Source organism: Odocoileus virginianus, unplaced genomic scaffold, assembly GCF_023699985.2.
Source record: "Odocoileus virginianus isolate 20LAN1187 ecotype Illinois unplaced genomic scaffold, Ovbor_1.2 Unplaced_Scaffold_20, whole genome shotgun sequence".
NCBI classification, from domain to species: Eukaryota; Metazoa; Chordata; class Mammalia; order Artiodactyla; family Cervidae; genus Odocoileus; species Odocoileus virginianus.
In genome coordinates this window covers 456,616-474,698 of record NW_027224282.1, presented here as the reverse complement: position 1 = coordinate 474,698, position 18,083 = coordinate 456,616, and the positions used below count along the sequence as shown (strand labels likewise).

The window sequence follows — 18,083 nt, the reverse complement described above, 5'->3', positions numbered from 1 at the left end:
CTGATAAAATTTTGTTTTTTTCTTGTTCCTGTTCCAATTTCAAATTCCTCGCCTGGGCCGGGGCCGGGGCTCTCCCTGGCGGCTCATTCCGCCTGGTGCTCCTCGCTCCGCCCGGGGCTGCTCGAGGCTCCCTCACGAATGCGCTCGGCCTGTCCTTCCGCCTTTTTTCCAGCCCAGCCGGGAGGCGCGATTAAGGGCGACACCGCAAGGTCTCCCTAAGTCACCTTCGCGCGGTCCGTCCCCGGCTCCGGAGAGGTCGAGCAGGAGAGAGGCGCGGCCCAGGACCAACGCCCGGGCCGCCCGCGGCCCGCGCTGGCCGGTCGGCTGCACCGCCGCCCTCTGTGGCTCCCGCCGGCCTAATAAATAGTTTTTAAGCACCCACTATATACCAGGCATTGAGTTAAGCACTGGCGATACAGCCAGAGCAAAGGCACTCCAATCCCCACACTCTAGAACTTACATGAGAGAGCATAGCAGAATCGCACATGCATAATATATAACGAATGGAGCTAAGTACTATAAAGAACACTGGAGCAAGGTAAGGGGATGAGAGAGCGTGCCCGGGGAGGGGGCATGTCATTGTATATAGGGTGGTCAGGGAGGGTCTCTTTCTGATAAGGTGACATTTGAGTAGAGACCTAAATGAAGCGGATAATCTGGGAGAACAGCATTCCAGACAGAGAACACCAAGTACAAAAGCCCTGAGGCAGGAAAGTGCCCAATTTGTCCTGAGAACAGTGAGGAAGAAATTTAATGATCTGTTTTGGAGAGCCCATACAGAATGAACTCAAGGAAGAGGAAAGAACTGTAAGATGAGATAAGAGAAGTAATGGGGGGGGGGGGGGTGAGGGCAGACTGTGTACAGCTTTATGAGCCATTGCTAGAAGTTGAGGTTTTATTGTCAGTGAGGAGGAGGGTTACTGGGAGGCTTTAAGCAGAGGAGTCACATGATCTGACACTGGCTTTAGAAAGGATCCTTCTGGAACTTATGGGGGGTAGTGGAAATGTTTTATATCTTAACTGGGGTGTTTGTTACACTAGTGTCTACATTTGTCAAACTCATTGGAATGTACATGTATGTGCATTTCATTGTATGTGATTAATATTTCATTGAGAAATATCTTCAAGTCAAAGGAGAAAAAAGAAACTGGTTGCTATGTAGAAAATACTCCAGGGTAGGCAGGTCATGGGATGGAGCGGAGAGATCAGAAGGCTACTGCTATTGTCCAGGTGAGAGATGGCAAGTGCCTCAAACCAGGTGGTGATGAGAAGGGGTCAGATTCTAGATGTAGTCTGAAGATAAAACTGACAAGGTGTCTTGGCAGGTTAGATATGAGGTGTAAGATAAAGAATCAAGGTGACTCCAAGATTTTTGACTTGAGTAACTGGGTGGAAAGTGGTACCATTTAGTGAGATGGAGAAAGGCACATACAGAAAAGTACAGAAAACACAACTTTGCAGTATAACGAGTAGCTACATAGGAAGCCTTGGCATAACCACCACCCAGGTCAAGAAATACAAAACTAACAATGCTCAAGAAGCCCCTCAAGTATCCGGATTCTCCAGATCGCACACACAGGTAACCACTCTGCTGATTTTTATGGTAATCACTCCCTTGCTCTTCTCCCATTGATCTTCATCTTTAGCTATTTCTCTCTCCTTCCCTCTCACCAAGCCAAGAATAATGTATACTTGGTATCTTTCATTTTCTCATAACAGCTTTACTGAGATACAACTTACATATCATATAATTCATCATTTTAAAATATGCCCTTGAGTGGCTTTCATTCATAAGTATATTCACAAGGTTGTGTAACCATCCCCACTATAATTTCAGAACATTTTCTCAATACTTTAAAAACAAAAGCATACCCTATATATGAAACTAACACAATAGTGTAAATCAACTATGTTCCAATAAAATTAAAAATTTTTTAAAATTTGCTAATAATAAAAAACAAAAGCATACCCATTAGCAGTCACTCTCCATCTCCCCAGTCATCCAGTAATCTTTCTGTCTCTATATATTTGCCTCTCCTGGACATTTCATATCAATGGAATCACATTGGGTTGGCCCAAAAGTTCATTTGGGTTTTTTATGGAAAAACTGTACTGAACTTTTGGGCCAACCCAATACAATGTATGGCCTTTTGTGTCTGTCTGCTTTCACTTAGCGTGTTCTCAAAGTTCATCCACATTGTCGAGTATATCAATACATTCCTTAATGTGGCTGAGTAATACTCCATTTTACAGAGATACTACCTTTTGTTTATTCATTTATCAATTGATGGACTTTAGATTGTTTCCACATTTTGGTTATTATGAGTAATGATATGTTCATGGGCACACACGTCTGTGTTTATGTGTATCTTCATTTCTCTTGGGGAGATATATAGGAATGGAAATGCTGTTATATGGTTAACTCCTTAACCTTTTTAAAACTGTTTTTTAACTGAAATGAAATTCACATAACATTAAATTAACCAATTTAAAGTGGTTAATTTTAATAAAGTGAACAGTTTGGTGGCATTCACAATGTTGTGCAACCACTGTGCGTGTGTGCTCAGTCGCTTCAGTCGTGTCCGACTCTTTGTGACCCCATGGACCATAGCCCGCCAGGCTCCTCTGTCCATGGGATTCTCCAGGCCAAGAACACTGGAGTGGGTTGCCATGCCCTCCTCCAGGGGATCTTCCTGACCCAGGGATCTCCCATGTCTCTCTGCATTGGCAGGCAGGTTTTTTACCACTAGTGCCACCTGGGAAGCCCTATGAAACTACTGCTACTGCTGCTGCTGCTAAGTTGCTTCAGTGGTGTCTGACTCTGTGCGACCCCACAGATGGCAGCCCACCAGGCTCCCGTCCCTGGGATTCTCCAGGCAAGAACACTGGAGTGGGTTGCCATTTCCTTCTCCAATGCATGAAAGTGAAAAGTGAAAGTGAAGTCACTCAGTCGTATCCACTCCTAGCGACCCCATGGACTGCAGCCCACCAGGCTTCTCCGTCCATGGGATTTTCCAGGCAAGAGTACTGAAGTGGGTTGCCATTTCCTTCTCCTATGAAACTACTAGCTCTATATAATTACAAAACATTTTCATCACCCCAGAAGAAAACCTCATATCCACTAAGTAAATGCTCCTGAGTCTCTCCTCTCAGCATCTTTTGGCAACCACCAATCTGCATTGTTTCCATGGGTTTAGCTATTCTAAATACTTCATGTAAGAGGAATCATACAGTATGTAGTCTTGTGTCTGGCTTTCACTTAATACAATGTTTTCAAGGTTCATTCACATTGTAGTATGTATATGTATCAGCACTTCCTTTTTGAAGCTGAATAATATTCTATTGTATGTATACACCACAATTTATTATCCATCTTTCTGTTGATGGATATTTTTGTATTTTCCACCTTTTGGCAATTTTGAATAGTGCTACTCTGAAAAATGAGTGTCTATATCTTTGAGTACCTGTTTTCCAATTCTTTTGAGTATTCACCTAGAAGTAGAATTGCTGGGTCATATGGTAATGCTATCTTTAACTTTTTGAAGCACTGGCAAACTGTCTTCTTTTAGCAGCTAAGGCATTTTATTTAGGAAACCCGAACAAACTTTTTTTTAAAATTTATTTATTTTTAATTGAAGGATAATTGCTTCTACAGTATTGTTGTGTTGGTTTCTGCCATACATCAACATGAATCAGCCATAGGTATACATATGTCCCCTCCCTCTTGAACTTCCCTCCCACCCCTCTAGGTCTGAACAAACTTTTGGCCAACCCAATATATTCCTACCAGCAGTGTAAGAGGGCTCCAGTTTCTCCACATCACCAGCACTTGTTATTTCCCTTTTTCTTAAAAGCAATCCTAGTAGGTGTGAAGTGGTATCTCATCATGGCTTGGATTTGTACTTCCCTAATGACTAATGACTGAGCATCTTTACATGTGCGTGTTGGCCATTGTATGTCATCTCTGGCGAAATGTCTATTCAAGTCCTTTACCCATTTTTAAATTGGGTTTTTTGACTCTGGGTTGTTCAGTTGTAAGAGTTCTTTATATATTCTGGATACCAGGCCCATTATCAGATAAATAATGTACAAAATTTTGCTCCCAATCTGAGTTGTCTTTTTACTTTCTTGTTGGTATTCTTTGAACCACAAAAGGTTTTAATTTTGATGAAGTACAATTTAACCACTTTTCTTGTTATTCATGCTTCTGGTGTCACATCTGAAAATACATTGATAAATCTGAAGTCATAGAGATTTACCCTTATGTTTTCAAGAGTTTTATATTTTTAACTCTTTCATTTAGGTTTTTGATCCATTTTAATTTTTGTGTATGGCATGGGATAAGGGTTTGATTTCATTCTTCGGCCTGTGGCTATCCAGTGATCTAGCACCATTTGTTGAAAAGTCCATTGAATGTTCTTGGTACTCTTGTAAAATGAATCAGTTGACTATAACCAAGTGGGCTTGTTTCTGGACTCTCAGTTCTACTCCATTTACCTATATGTCTATTCTTATGCCAGTACTACAAGGTCTTGATTACTATCATTTTATAGAAAGTTTTAAAATCAGAAGTGTGAACCTCCTTGTTGTTTTGGATATTCTGGATCTCCAAAATTCCTTATGAATGTTTGAGTCAGCTCATCAACTTCTACAAATAAATCAGCTGGGATTTTAATAGAGATTTCACTGAATCTGTATATCAATTTAGGGATTATTTCCATCTAAATAATGTTAACTAATATGGGGAATTCCCTGGTGGTCCTGGGGTTAGGACTACATGCTTTCACTGCAGGGGGCCTGGGCTCGACCCCTGGTCAGGAACTAAGATCCTGCAAGCTGAGAAGTGGCAAGGCCAAAAATAAATAGATAAACAATATTAATTAATAGTAATCTTCTAATCAAACTCAGTGAACATAGGATGGTTTTCCACTCATTTTAACCTTTAATTTCTTTTACAATTATTCAAGGTATTCATTTGTAATCCTTTTTATCTGTATGAGATCAGCAGTAATGTGCCCTCCTCATTTCTTTTGTTTTTTCCTTTTTTGGCCATGCTGCATGTCTTGTGGATATAAGTTCCCTGACCAGGAACTAAACCCAGGCTGGGCAGTGAAATGCTAAGTTCTAATCATTGGACTGTCAGGGAATTTCCTACTGATTTCTGATTCTAGTCATTTGAATCCTCTTCTCTTTTGTTATTTTTGAGTCAATCTAGCTAAAAGTTTGCCAATTTTATTAATCCTTTCAAAGAACCAACTTCTGGTTTCATTGATTTTTCTCTGTTGTTTTTCTAGTATCTCTCATTAATTTCCTTCTAATCTTTATTATTACCTTCCTAATACTTGCTTTGGCTTAGTTGGAAAATACACTTTTCCAGTGTTTTTTTAATAATTGTATTTATTTATTTTTGGATATTTTGGGTCTATGTTGCTGCACTCAGACTTTCTCTAGTTGTAGCAAGTGGGGGCTACTCTTTGTTGAGGTGTGTGGGCTTCTCACTGCGGTGGTTTCTCTTATTGCAGAGCACGGGCTCTAGGGCACACAGGCTTCTATAGTTGCAGCATGTGAGCTCAGTAGTTGTGACACATAGGCTTAGTTGCTCTGGGGCATGTGAGATCTTCCTGGACCAGGGGATCGAACCTGTGTCCCCTGCATTGGCAGGTAGATTCTCAACCACTAGACCACCAGGGAAGCCCACCATTCATGTCTTAATGCATCAGAACCAGCTTCAGATTTATAGCAATCTAATTCCAGTGAGACATAAAACATTCCTAAATACTTCTCTTTTGTCCCTTTTCATGATACATATTACATCTGTAAATGTTATAAACTGACAATACATTATTACAGGGGTCCCCAACCCCCAGGCCACAGACTGATACCGCTCTGTGGCCTGTTAGGAACCAGGCCACACAACAGGAGGTGAGTGGTGGGTGAACAAGCATAGCTTCATCTGTATTTACAGCTGTCTCACATGGGGAATATGAGCCTGAGCTCCCCCTCCTGTCAAATCAGCAACAGCATTAGATTCTCAGAGAAGCACAGTAAATGTAATGCATCTGAGTCATCCTGAAACCACCCCTACCACCACCCTGGTCCATGGAAAAATTGTCTTCCATGAAACCGGTCTTTGGGGAATGCTGTGTTATAATATTATTTTACATACTTTTATGACTTTTACAGGACCTAAGAAAAGAAAGGAAAACAAGTACATATTTATACCTTCTGTTATATTAACCTTCTTTTTACCATTTCTGATTCTCTTTATTTATTCTGGTAGATCTGAAAAACCAACTGGAGTCATTTTCTTAGCCCAATACATGTTTGTTCCACCCACCTCTTTTGTGCTATTATTGGAAAATATATTACATTTCTGTTATAGATTCAACAATACAGTACAGATATATTATTTTACACAGTTAATATATAAATTGGTTGACAGAAGAAGGGAGAAGAAATAGGCATTTATATTGTTTTTTAAATAATTCAGTTCAGTCGTTCAGTTGTGTCCGACTCTTTGCAACCCCATGGACTGCAGCACGCTAGGCCTCCCTGTCCATCACCAACTCCCGGAGCTTGCTCAAACTCATGTCCATCGAGTCAATGATGCCATCCAACCATCTCATCTTCTGTCGTTCCCTTCTCCTTCTGCTCCTTCAATCTTTCCCAGCATCGGGGTCTTTTCCAATAAGTCAGTTCTTCGCATCAGGTGGCCAAAGTATTGGAACTTCAGCTTCAGCATCAGTCTTTCCAATGAATATTCAGGACTGATTTCTTTAGAATTGACTGGTTGGATCTCCTTGCAGTCCAAGGGACTCTCAAGAGTCTTCTCCAACACCACAGTTCAAAAGCATCAATTCTTTGGCGCTCAGCTTTCTTTATAGTCCAACTCTCACATCCATATGTGACTACTGGAAAAACCATAGCTTTGACTAGATGGACCTTTGTTGGCAAAGTAATGTCTCTGCTTTTTAATTTGCTGTCTAGGTTTGTCATAGCTTTTCTTCAAGGAGCAAGCATCTTTTAATTTCATGGTGGCAGTCACCATCTGCAGTGATTTTGGAGCCACCCAAAAGAAAAGTATTATACAACTACTATTGGTTTGTAGTCTCAGGAGTTCCCCTGAGTGAAATCTGAAATTGACCCCCTTACATGGAGCATAAGGAGAGACCAATGAAAGAGGCAGACCACTCCAGATTTTCAGGTTGCAGTTTTAATAAACAAGGGAAGTTACATAGGAGACTTGTCTTGGGTGGCTGCAAGCTGAATAAATCCTGCATCCACCCACCAGATTCACTCTCGTAACAACTTTCATATATAATGTAAAGCAGTGTTAATTATATTTATTTTTCTTATAACTTGAAGTTTGTACTGTAAACAGACAACGTGGGGTGCCATTCCAGTTCTACAAGGATCAAGTCATTGGCCACTGCGGTCACTGACCTACAAGGACACCCTGAAAGAATTTAGGATGAAGCATTGTGTGTTTTAGATATATGGGCCCCTAGATAGTTAAAATGCATATCTAAGGAAGAATTTCAATTACCCCATTATTCTTGCATCTTCCCATACTTAGAAAAGTACTAAAATCATTAACTGAGATACTTGATCCTCATGAGCAGTAAACTTTCACCAAGATCTTGACTGCACTATATGTACTAGCTCTTCCCCTAACTCTTTGAAACTATTTCTCAGAGTTTTCTGAGAGGCTGTCTCCTGGGCTACAGTCCTCAGTAAGAGTCAGAATAGATTCAACTCACAGTTCTTACACTGTGTTCTTTCCAGTACCTTTTGATTACTTTCATTCAGCTCCCCCTCCCTCCACCCCCCCACCTCTGGTAACCACAAATCTGATCTCTTTTTCTGTGAATTTGTTTGTTTTTGAAGTATAATTGACCTACAACACTAGGTTAGCTGCTAGTATACAGCATAGTGATTCCATATCTATATACATTTCAAAATGAGCACCATAATAAGTCTACTTACCACTGAGCAGTATCCTTATGAGAAGAGGAAATATGGATACAACAAGAAATCAGGGCCTTCCCTGGTGGTCCAGTGGTTAAGAATCTGCCTGCCAATGCAGGGGACATGGGTTCGATCCCTGGTCTGGAAGATTTCACATGCCTCAGGGCAACTAAGCCTGAGTGCTACAACTGCTGAACCTGCACCCTAAAGCTCCACAATGAGAGAAGCCACTGCAGTGAGAAGCCTGCATACCATAAATAGAGTGGCTCCCACTCACCACAACCAGAGAAAGTTCGTGCACAGCAAGGAAGACCCAGCACAGCCAAAAAATAAAAATAAAAAAGAAACATCAGGGGTACATGTACATAGAGGAATGACCATGTGAGAACATAGTGAAAGATAGCCATCTGCAAGCCAAGGAGAGAGTCCTCAGAAATAAAACATGCTGATGCGTAGATCTTGGAATTCTAGCCTCCAGAACTGTGAGAAAGTAAATATATGCTGTTTAAGCTGCCCAGTCTGTGGTATTTTGTTATGGCAGTCCTAGCATGGTAATATAGGGCTTACTTTGGCCACCTGATGGGATTCCCTGGTGGCTCAGATGGTAAAGAGTCTGCCTGCAATGTGGAAGACCCGAGTTCGATCCCTGGGTCGGGAAGATCCCCTGGAGAAGGAAATGACAACCCACTCCAGTATTCTTGCCTGGGAAATCCCATGGACAGAGGAGCCTGTGGGCTACAGTCCATAGGGTTGCAAAGAGTCAGACACGACTGAGCGACTTCACTTTGGCCACCTGATGTGAAGAGCCAACTCGTTGGAAAAGACCTGATGCTGGGAAAGACTGAGGGCAGGAGGAGAAGGGAGTGACAGAGGATGGGATGGTTGGATGGCATCATCGACTCAGCATCATCTCCCCAAATTTGGGGAGATAGTGATGGACAGGGAAGCCTGGCATGCTGCAGTCTACAGGGTCACAAAGAATTGGACATGACTGAGAGACTGAACAACGACAACAGGTGGCACTAGTGGTAAAGAACTTGCCTGCCAAAGCTAATTAATATAAGACCCTCTAGTAAGTTTTTCATTTAAGTTACTGTACCTTTCAATTCCAGAATTTCCAATTCATTTTTATATATAATTTATTCTTATTGAGTTCTCTATTTCATACATTGTCTCATACTTTTATTTATTTATTTAATCATGGTTTTCTTTAGTTCTTTGAATGTATTTATGATGGATACTTGAAGTCTTTGTTAAATCTGATACCTGGTTCTTCCCTGGTGGTTCAGTGGCTGAGACTTTGTGGTCCCAATGCAAGAGGGCCTGGGTTTGGTCTCTGGTCAGGGAAATGGATCCCACATGCTACAGCTAGGACCTGGCACAGGCAAATAAATATTTTTTAAAAATCTGACACCTGGTTACTCTCACAGATGGTTTTTGTTACCTGTTCCTCCCCAAGTATATGGGTAATATTTTTCCGTTTCTTTGTATATCTCCTAATATTTTCATTGGAATCTGAGTGTTTTAGGTAATATACTGACTCTGGGTATAGGATCCCCAGCCACCACTCCAGGCTTCTTATTGTTACTTGCTTACTGAAAGGCTGGATCATTATTAAAGTCTCTTCTTGCTATCCACCCCCCACTGTACCCCTCCCAGTGTAAACCTCTGATCTTGGTTCTAAGAGAGTATGGCCTTGGTGAACCCATAGTCTCCCAAGATGACAGTGGTTTTGACAGGTTTCTCTGTCTCTTTTCCTGACAGTACCCAGCTGTTAGACTGCTTTATTTGCAAAATTGTTGTTCTACTGTCTTCGACAACACCCCGAGGCATAAACTGCTCTACTGTCCATCCCAATCAAACGAGAGTTCCTTTGGAGGACCAGTTCCTGAGGTCAGTGTTTGAGCTTTGTTCTGCACCTTGGAGGGCTCCTTATGCAGTTTTCTTCTTAGAGGAGCTGGCCTACAATTTAGTTTATATCTCCACTGAATCTAATAATCTTAAATCCTCCCAAAGAGCAAACTCCTCCTTTTACCACAACCTCCACTGTGTTTGAGAATACCCTTAAAGCTCAAATTTCCTCATCCCGTGTTGCTAATGAAGTCAGTTCCTTTGGGATGAGATTAACGACTGTTTTGTGACCTCCCCCAAAGAAAAAGCTCCAAGCCAAGACTCTGGGATTGAGGGCTGAGGTTATTTCTTTCTGCGCAACCTCCACACTTTAGGACTTGAGTGTTAGGTAGAGATGCGGCAGTAGACTCAGGTCTTCTCAGCTTGCCTCTACCAGTGTGGAACCACCATATCAGCCAGGGCAGTGGTGATCAGGGCCCCAGTATTTTCAGCCCCACCATGCTCAAGGTAGAGCCTCTGTCCCACCAGAGGGAGCTGGGTGAAAGAAGGGACCCCGACCTTTCAGCCACATTACCCCAGTACTTAGCCATAGCAACAGGTAGCCAGAGGCAGGATGAGAAATGGCAATGTTTTGCCCTTCCGAGGAAGACAGCCCTCTACAGGAGCTACAAAGAGAGGGAGCCCTGTATTCTTGGCTACACCAGTCTGGAATGGAACTTTCATCTCACTGAGCTGGGAAGTGGGAGGGAGAGAGCAATTTTGGTTCAAATACCATAGGCTCTTGCTGTTCTTATAGAATCTTAGTAGACTTTCTTTCTTTCTTTCTTTCCTTTGTTCTTTCTTTTTGCTGCATCACATGGGAACTTAAGTTTCCCAACCAGAGATCAAACCTGAGCCCTCTGAAGTGGAACCATGGAGTCTTAACCACTGAATGGCCAGGAAAGTCCCAGTAGATTTTCTTGGATAGGTATTTTCTTCATTTGGTATATACTCTTAGGATTATTTCCAGAGACTAAATGGTTTTTTTTTTTTTTAATAATCTTCACCAGTTTCACTGGGGAGTGGGTCCATGGAGCTCCTCATGCCATCTATAAGAATTCAGTCTTTCCTCCCACTTCCTCTTTAGCTCACCAAAAAGCCTTCTTTTGGCCTTACCATTTCTCTGGGACATTATTAGTGATGACCAATATCTTGTTTCCCTTCCTTCTGGGGCACAGGAGACTACACTTCTAAATACCCTGAATTACACAATGCCACATGGCTAGATCTGACCAAGGAAATGTGAACAGAAGCAATATCTGCACAAAGCCTCTATGTGGGTCTCCAGTTTCTCCCTTCCCCTGCCCAAGTGAACCTGGAAGCCTCCTGTTGTGATGATGAAGTTAACATATCAAAGCATAATAAATTTTTAGTCACCCCAGGGGGGGACAGATGTTTTGATGAGTTTTCTGGACCTGATGCAGACTTAGGGAAAGGTAGAGTCTTGTCTCACACCACTGAAATTTCTGGTGTTGTCTGTATTGCAACATCGCCTACCCTGTCTTGATAAATTCAGCATTCCAAGAAATTCCCTGGCGGTCCAGTGGTTAGGACTTGGCACTTTTACTGCCAAGGCCTGGGTTCAATTCCTAGTTGGGGGAACTGAGATCCCACAATCTGTGTGGTGCATTCAAAAAATAAAATAAAGAGGTTAAAAAAATTCACCTGGAGAAGGAAATGGCAACCCACTCCAGTATTCTTCCCTGGGAAATCCCTATGGACAGAGGAGCCTGGTTGGCTATAGTCCATGGGGTTGCAAAGAGTCAGACATGATTTAGTGACTAAACGAGGACAGCTGGGTTTGAAACCCAAGGTCTTCCTGGCTGTGTGACCACAGGCAAGTTACTTAGCCTCTCTGAGCCTGTTTTACCTTTTGTAGAAGAGACACAAATCCCCCATCTCAGGATGGTCTGAAGGTCCCTGAGGACATGGAGCTCAGACACTGTCCCTCCCTGGCCACCCTCAGAACCCATTCCAGTCCCCGGGAAACTCTAGTTAGGGCCAACCCTCTGGCCAGTTACCAAGGCTCAGAAGGGAGGGAGCTGAATAACTGAAGGCTGGGGGTAGCAGTCCCATACTGACAGCGGGGACTGAGGTCTGCTGAGACATGCCTACTGGAATGGGGGCTGGGAGGCACCTCCCTCCTGGCTCTGCAGATCCCCACTCTGGCCCAAGTTCCCCTCCTACAACTTCACAGCCTGGGTGCCAGCTAGGGACCTGGGTTTGGGGCCTCCTGCCTCTCAGTCAGGTCAGGGGTGGGAGCAGGTCCAGGCCTTCCTAGGTTATGCTTTGGTAGAAAGACTGGCGAGCCTGGCTGGGTATAGTGGCAGCCTGGGTTCCTGTACTGGGTTTCCTGCGGTCTAATGCACATCCTGGTTCTTGGTTTTCCCATCTCTAAAAAGGGCATCATGATAGCACCTGCACCGAGGCTGGGGAGGGGAACGAAGCTGAGAGGACACGGGCTAGCAGACATGAAGAGGACTGAGGGGGTTCCTGGAATGTGATACTCAGTTTTCAAACCAGGAAGGTCTTAGGCAGATGGGGACAAGTTGGTGACTCCACATCTCAGGCACCTAGATAATAGTGCCTGGCAGGTGGTCCGAGCTCATAAAAGCTGGTTCTGGGGACACAGATGGGACAGACTCCCTATAGTACCCTAGGGTCCCCAGGAATCCCCAGGACCGTAGTTGTGTAGTCAGAGCAATGGTGGACTACAGTTTTAGGATCAATCATCCAGAAACATGAGACTTGTGCCAAATTAACATCAGATGGAGCAATGCGGGGGATGGGACATAGAACAGGGACCTTGGATTTCCTCATGGACAAGGGCAGGGAGGTCAAGTGAACAAAATAGAGCCTGAAGTGTTGAGGAATCAGGTTAGTCCTGAGCCTGGGAAAAGGAGGGCTGGGGAGGGGTCAGTATATGAAGAATTGAGGTTAATTTCAACAGAGGTAGAGCTAAATGATTATTAATTTTGTCTGAGTAGACAATACATTCACATCGTTCAAATATCCCAAAACCTAAAAAGGCCTTTGTTCTCCCCTCTTCTTCATTCCTACCCCACTCCCTTCATAACTGCTGTTAGGTTATTTACCTCTCTTTGAACTTCAAAGACAAGCAAACCTGCATTTGTATTCTTATAGATCTCTGCATCTTTAGACAGTATTTTCAGTCCTGTTTTATTACTTGCATCTGAATCCCCCAAATTCAGCACTCCACTGTAATGACTTTTGCTAAGGTCACCCAGCCTTAACAAAAGGTTTATACCTTTCTAAAGTATAACCCAGTTCCAAATTACAATTTTTAGCATTTACCTTATTTGATTTTTCTGCAGCATACAACTGCTACTATTTATAGAGACACGGGTGGCTAGCATTTTATAAATAGTATCTCATGATAATAAAATGAAATCAAACGTGTCAGATCAGGGGTCCTAATTTGGCGGTAGTAGAAACTAAGTCACTGTGGCAGAGAGGTTAGCCTCTGTTTCTAGAAAAATAGCTCCTGGTTGAAACCACTGGTCTAGGTATACCAGACAGCCAGCATTTCCTAACATGACATGCTGTTTCATACCTCAGATAATTTGCATAAACTATTTCCTTCATCTGTTATATCTTCCCGCCTCCTCCTCTGCCTGACATTTGTTAATGGTTCAAATACCTGCTTAAAACACCTTTCTTGGGTAAAGTCTTTGTTTTCTGTGTTAACTTCTTTTCTGTTTTTTGGCCATGCCACACAGCATGTGGGATCTTAGTTCCCTGACCAGGGATTGAACCCGTGACCCCTGCATTAGAAGTGCAGAGTCACCACTGGACCACCTTAATTTCATTTTTTTTAGCTTCAGTGCCTAACACAGTCCCTGGCATAGAGTAGGTGCTGAATGAAGAAAAGGTAACATTAAAATATAGGTGCTGAATAAATGTTTGCTAAAAGGATTAATCATCATTATTAGGAGATTTTTATTGAGATCCTTGAGCACTGAATTTCATAAAGGGTATAAAGCAGGATCCTAATTCTAGGGTGGTTTACAATTTAATGGGTGTGATAGAAACTGTTAATTATCCTCCATTATCCTTTCTATCCTTTTGTCTTGAATAAAAGAAGCCCTGATGTCTGCCTAGTAAAAACATTTCCCAACCTCCCTTACTAAGTCCTAGTCTTGTGATACAAGTGAAAGTGGTATGTGTCCTTTAAAAGAGGAGGGCATGTTCTTCTTACCTTCCTCATTCCTTTTGGCTAGAATGCAGATGAATTGGCTGGAGCCCAAGCAGCTATTTTGGGTTTTTTTGTTTGTTTGTTTTCAAGCAGTTATTTTGGACTATGAAACAGAAGGCTCATGCTAAGGCTGGTAAAGCAACAATAGAGAACAAGCCTGTGTCCCTGATGAACATGAAGCCACTATCCCCACCTTGGACTTCATGCCTTCTGACTTCATTTATAGGAGAAACAAATAGAGTTTTATCTTGTTTTAAAAAGTATTAAATTTAATCTTAAGTAATTGAGTTGGGAAGACCAAAAGCAGACAAGATATGGATTGAAGCAGAAGAGCAAAACAGAATCCCAGGAGGCCTGAGGTAGTTTGCACAAGGGTATACAATTGCAGAAGGGGTTCAACATCAAGGATGCATCAGGCCCAGAGGCGCTTGGGAGCACAGTTTAAATTCTTTACACCTGCAAAGTGCAGGGTCCCTCAAGCTGAGAAACAAACAATAGTAACAACAAAAATGACAGTGAAACAGATCTGAACTGGTGGAAATCAAGGGACCCAGTAAAGGCAAACACACAATTTATCTGTAAGGACATTCTTATACCCAGACACATGGGACTTCTACAGAGAGCAAGCCCAATGAATATGGGCTTATAGCTAAGATTATAGACCACATCAGGAAATCTTCCCTCTGCCTGAGGGAGGAGTCAGAAGAGGCAACAAATGGGATAATTTACATCTGAGGAACTAGGGATAATCAGTTCAGTTCAGATCAGTTGCTCAATCGTGTCCGACTCTTTGCAACCCCATGGACTACATACAACACGCTAGGCCTCCCTGTCCATCACCAACTCCCAGAGTTCACTCAAACTCATGTCCATTGAGTCGGTGATGCCATCCAACCATCTCATCCTCTGTCATCCCCTTCTCCTCCTGCCTTCAATCTTTCCCAGCATCAGGGTCTTTTCCAGTGAGTCAGTTCTTCACATCAGGTGGCCAAAGTATTGGAGTTTCAGCTTCAGCATCAGTCCTTCCAATGAGTATTCAGGACTGATTTCCTTTAGGATTGACTGGTTGGATCTCCTTGCTGTCCAAGGGACTCTCAAGAGTCTTCTCCAACACCACAGTTCAAAAGCATCGATTCTTTGGTGCTCAGCTTTCTTTATAGTCCAACTCTCACATCCACACATGACTACTGGAAAAACCATAGCTTTGACTAGATGGACCTTTGTTGGCAAAGTAATGTCTCTGCTTTTTAATATGCTGTCTAGATTGGTCATAGCTTTTCTTCCAAGGAGCAAATGTCTTTTAATTTCATGGCTGTAGTCACCATCTGCAGTGATTTTGGAGCCCAAAAAATAAAGTCTGTCACTGTTTCCATTGTTTCCCCATCTATTTGCCATGAAGTGATGGGACCGGATGCCATGATCTTAGTTTTCTGAATGTTGAGTTTTAAGCCAACTTTTTCACTCTCCTCTTTCACTTTCATCAAGAGGCTCTTTAGTTTTTCTTCGCTTTCTGCCATAAGGGTGGTGTCATCTGCATATCTGAGGTCATTGATATTTCTGCTGGCAATCTTGATTCCAGCTTTGTGCTTCATCCAGTCCAGCATTTCTCATGATGTACTCAGCATATAAGTTAAATAAGCAGGGTGACAATATACAGCCTTGATGTACTCCTTTCCCAATTTGGAACCAGTTCCTGATTGGAACCACTAGACCATTCAGGTATGACCTAAATCAAATCCCTTACAATTATACAGTGGAAGTGACAAATAGATTCAAGGGATTAGATCTGATAGAGTGCCTGAAGAACTATGGACAGAGGCAGTGATCAAGACCATCCCCAAGAAAAAGAAATGCAAAAAGGCAAAATGGTTGTCTGAGGAGGCCTTACAAATAGCTATGAAAAGAAGAGAAGCAAAAGGCAAAGGAGAAAAGGAAAGATATACCCATTTGAATGCAGAGTTCCAAAGAATAGCAAGGAGAGATAAGAAAGCCTTCCTCAGTGATCAATGCAAAGAAATAGAGGAAAACAACAGAATGGGAAAGACTAGAGATCTCTTCAAGAAAATTAGAGATACCAAGGGAACTTTTCATGCAAAGATGGGCACAATAAAGGACAGAAATGGTATGGACCTAACAGAAGCAGAAGATATTAAGAAGAGGTGGCAAGAATACACAGAAGAACTATACAAAAAAGATCTTCATGACCCAGATAATCATGATGGTATGATCACTCACCTAGAGCCAGACATCCTGGAATGTGAAGTCAAGTGGGCCTTAGGAGCACTATGAACAAAACTAGTGGAGGTGATGAAATTCCAGTTGAGTTATTTCAAATCCTAAAAGATGATGCTGTGAAAGTGCTGCACTCAATATGCCAGCAAATTTGGAAAACTCAGCAGTGGCCACAGGACTGGAAAAGTTCAGTTTTCATTCCAATCCCAAAGAAAGGCAATGCCAAAGAATGCTCAAACTACCACACAATTGCACTCATCTCACATGCTAGCAAAGTAATGCTCAAAATTTTCCAAGCCAGGCTTCAACAGTACATGAACCGTGAACTTCCAGATGTTCAAGCTAGATTTAGAAAAGGCAGAGGAACCAGAGATCAAATTGCCAACATCTGTTGGATCATTGAAAAAGCAAGAGAGTTCCAGAAAAACATCTACTTCTGCTTTATTGACTATGCCAAAGCCTTTGACTGTGTGGATCACAACAAACTTTGGAAAATTCTTCAAGAGATGAGAATACCAGACCACCTGACCTGCCTCCTGAGAAATCTGTATGCAGGAAGCAACAGTTAGAACTGGACGTGGAACAACAGACTGGTTCCAAATCAGGAAAGAAGTATGTCAAAGCTATATACTGTCACCCTGCTTATACAATTAGGGATAATAGAGCAATCCAAAAGAGCTTTTGGACAAAGGAAGGAATAAGAACCATAATACAAAAAAAATGTTAAAGCATTAAAAAAGATGGATTTGAAAAATATCCAAAGAGAAATTTTAGCAGCATCTCTGTCTACTACCCACTACATGCCAGTAGCACTGGTAACAACTAAAAAATAATCACTAAACTTTGAACAAAGTTTATAAATGGATAGACTAGACACAGCCAAGGAAAAAAGTCACTGAATTAGAATACAGATCAGAAGAAATGACCCGGAACCCAACATAGTAAAACAGTAAAAACAAAACCTGGTTACATGGTAGGGGGAATGAGACATTCCAACACACATCTAATAGGGAGTCAAGAAGGAGAGAATGAGAGACAGACAATATTTGAAGAAATAACAATTGAGAAATTTTTAAGAAATAAAGTAAATTTTTAGAAACTTTTAAGTAAATTTTTAGAAAAATACATCTTCAAGGTAAAGGAGCAACCTCAAGTACTTGGCAAGATAAATAATAACAGATCCACATCTGACATGTTGTAGTAAAATTGCAGAGCATCAAAAACACAGAAAAATATCTTAAAACATAAAAGAGAGAGATTACCCACACAGTAACAACAGCAGAATAACTACAGAATAACAGGCTTCTCAAAAAAATAAATAAATAACAGATGACAGAATAATAAGATGATAAAATAATATCTTCAAAGTGCTGAAGAGGGGCTTCCCTGGTGGTCCAGTGGTTAAGAATCTGCCTGCCAATGCAGGGGACACAGGTTTGATCCCTGCTCTGGGAAGATTCCACATGCTGCTTTGTTTGAGCTTATGGAGTATGACTTTACATCTCTGGAGGGGTTTGGCAGAAAAATTAGTAACAGGTAGTACAAGGAGAAGGCAATGGCACCCCACTCCAGTACTCTTGCCTGGAAAATCCCATGGACAGAGGAGCCTGGTAGGCTGCAGTCCATGGGGTCGCTAAGAGTCGGACACGACTGAGCGACTTCACTTTCACTTTTCACTTTCATGCATTGGAGAAGGAAATGGCAACCCACTCCAGTGTTCTCGCCTGGAGAATCCCAGGGACGGGGGAGCCTGGTGGGCTGCCGTCTATGGGGTTGC

At 42.2% G+C, this 18,083-nt stretch overlaps 1 non-coding gene across 1 annotated transcript; it reads left to right on the top strand.

The window, feature by feature from the left end:
• The first annotated feature begins 11,387 nt into the window (after nt 1-11,387).
• TRNAK-UUU (transfer RNA lysine (anticodon UUU)) lies at nt 11,388-11,460 on the top strand. Its single transcript has one exon. It is a non-coding gene; the product is annotated as a tRNA-Lys (tRNA).
• The last annotated feature ends 6,623 nt before the right edge of the window (nt 11,461-18,083 follow it).